The sequence below is a fragment of the Parus major genome, chromosome 25LG1, assembly GCF_001522545.3.
Source record: "Parus major isolate Abel chromosome 25LG1, Parus_major1.1, whole genome shotgun sequence".
In the NCBI taxonomy this organism is placed as follows: Eukaryota; Metazoa; Chordata; class Aves; order Passeriformes; family Paridae; genus Parus; species Parus major.
This window is the reverse complement of record NC_031793.1, coordinates 539,773-542,272: the sequence shown is the minus strand read 5'-3', so window position 1 is coordinate 542,272 and position 2,500 is coordinate 539,773. Positions and strand designations below refer to the sequence as shown.

Below are 2,500 nucleotides of genomic sequence, written 5' to 3'. Positions count from 1 at the left end.
AGGGGTTGTTGAAGGCAGCAGCCCTGGCCATGGCTAGCTCCACTCCAGACACACTGGAGGGGCCGTAGCACAACCCAGAATTAAGTGTGAGTCTCCCAGATGCTGGTATCTGACCATGGAGCCCCTCTCCTCCCCACAAAGAGCTCTCTTTTCTTGTTTGTGAGTTGCCCTTATAAACAGGTTTAAAAAAAGCTCTCAGCTTCCAGCAAGGGCTGCAGGGCTGGGCCAGGACCTGTCCCCATTCCCTGGAGTGGGGACAGCAGCAAGGGGCAGCTGGAGGTTTGTCTGATCCCTCTACCTCACATGGCTCCTCCTCCTCCTGCCTGTGACAGTGATTGTCTCCCGTGCTCTCTCCCACCTGGCTCAGCACACACCACTCAGCCACACCTCACCCAGTGCCCTGGAGTTTGGACCTGTCTGGTGGAGGCAGACCTGGGGCTGAGCTGGCCCCAGTGCCAGCGGGGGTGGAGACACCCAGAAGGGCTCTGGGAGGGAGAAGTGCTGTGTCTGCCTGGGGCAGGTCCTGTGGGGTCCTTGGAGACCTGCCCAATGCAGGATCCTTCCCAAAGCAGGAGGTGAGAGGAGCTGGCACCTGCTTGCCAGGGTGTGCTTTGCCCATGCTGGGCATCCACATGGCAGCTCCTGGTGCCTTCCATGGATCCACATCGGTGCTGCAAACACGTGAACCCTGCCTGTGATGAGGCCAGGCTGGTGCTGATGTGTGTACAGGTGTGCTGGGATGAGATTGTGGGTGGGGTCCTTTCTAACATCATCCACCTGCTCGTTGTGCCAGGGCCTCCCAGACCTGCTGCCCTCTGGGGCCAGTGGCTGCTCTAGGTGTGTGTGGTGAAGAGCCACACTCCCTGTTGATTTTCCTCTGGCTCGTGGTAACCCACGGGCTGTTGTGTTGGTCAGTGGCCATGGAGTGTTGGGTCTGAACAGCTGGTGTGTGTCAGCATGTGTGCAGGTAGGATTTCCACTCCCCTGTGCCTCGGGTGGGGTTTGTGTGGGTGGGAAATGTGGGTGGCTGGGTGCATGGATGGCTGAGGAGCAGTGGCAGAGGATCGGTCCCCCCATTAGACAGAAGGGAGAGCAGGCCTGAGAGACACGTGAGAGTTGGATCTGTGGTCTCTGGGGAGAGGCAGCAACAGACAGGAGAGGTTGTTGGGGCATCAGGAAGCGTTTGTGGGGAGGCTGGGGGACAAAACAGATGATGCTGCCATCTCTGCTTTACCTCTGCCTTGGAAATGCCAGCAGGAGCTGGAAATGCAGATCTGGAGCAGCTGTCACTGCTGCTGTGAGGTCTCCTGCACCTCTGGAGCAGCACTTTCACCTGGTGCTCCAGAGGGTATGAGGGGTGTGAGCAGGGTGGGGGCACCTCTCAGCACCTCTAGGATGGGTTTGGGTTGCATGTGCAGGGTCCCAGGTTGCTGTGAAGTAGGATAAAATCAGTTCAGGAAAGTGAGCAGTGGCTGCTCCAATTGGATGTGGCAGTGGCCCATTGGACCTGGACCCAGACCTGATACCCAGCACAGAGCCACTTGCTGTCCCCGTCAAGGAAGGCCCCCCAGGGCTGGTGCCAGCAGGTGGCAATGTGGTGTGAAGCATTGTCACTGTGGCTGGGGTGAGGAGGGCAAGCACTGGGTGCCCCCACATCTTGGTGTCCCTGTGCTCTCATGGGAGCCCCCATTATGTCCCTGGGGGTTCTGGGGTCAGTTTTGGGCTGTTCTTTTTTCAGCAGGCTGGGACAAGGAGGGAGGTTGAGTGGCTTGCTTGAGGGGAGGAAACTGGAGTTTGGGGGAGTGCTTGTGTGTCCAGCTCTGTGGTTTACTTACCCTCTCTGTGCCTCAGTTTCCCTGTGCTAGGAGGTGCTGGGACCACTCCATGCAGGCAGTCGTGGTCCTGCTGACCAGCACTTGCCCAATGGACTGGGATTGCAGTGTCCTGCAGCAGTGTGAGCCCCTGGATAGGCTGGTGGAACATGGCAGGTGTAAGTACCTGCATGCCCGGGGGTATTTCTGATCCCACCAGATGTGCTGGGTACAAGGAGATGGGTGGCCCAGCTGTGCAGAGAGGGCAGAAGCAAGATGGGTGCTGTGAGCCAGAGGAAACCCCTGTCTGCCTCTCATCTTTTGCTTCCCCTGGTCCCCCAGCAGCCCTTGGTCACTGGTGTGGTGGTGCGTGGCTTTGCTCCGAGAGCCGTGCCGGTCCCCAGCCCTCCTGCAGCTCCAGCCGCCCCCACGTCCAAACAGCTGGAGGTTTCAGTTCTGCATCTCTGCTGCCCAAGGGGAACTCAGCCAGCGAGAGTGAAACTCAGTGGCTCCAACGGTTGCACTTGTGCCGCCCCCCCGACACCCCCCATGTCCCCTAGGTCCTGGCAGGGCCAGCAGCTGCTGTTGCAACACTTGCAGCGACAGCTGTGCTGCTCTGACCTTCCCTGAGCGTGGCTCAGCCAGCACAGAGAGTGCCTTCCAGCTCCCCTGCCCAAATCCAGGGGCTG

General features: G+C 59.4%; 1 protein-coding gene across 7 annotated transcripts in view; it reads left to right on the top strand.

Annotated features, from left to right (window-relative positions):
* MEF2D (myocyte enhancer factor 2D) overlaps nt 1–2,500 on the top strand; it is an 80,826-nt gene that overhangs the window by 17,875 nt on the left and 60,451 nt on the right. Inside the window, exon 1 of one of the 7 annotated variants that reach the window (XM_015650085.3) lies at nt 1,885–1,990. The exons of the other annotated variants lie outside the window; for them this stretch is intronic. The gene's annotated coding sequence lies outside the window, so the exon portion shown is untranslated. Of the gene's footprint in view, nt 1–1,884; nt 1,991–2,500 lie in introns of those variants that run through there. 7 annotated transcript variants of the gene reach the window in all.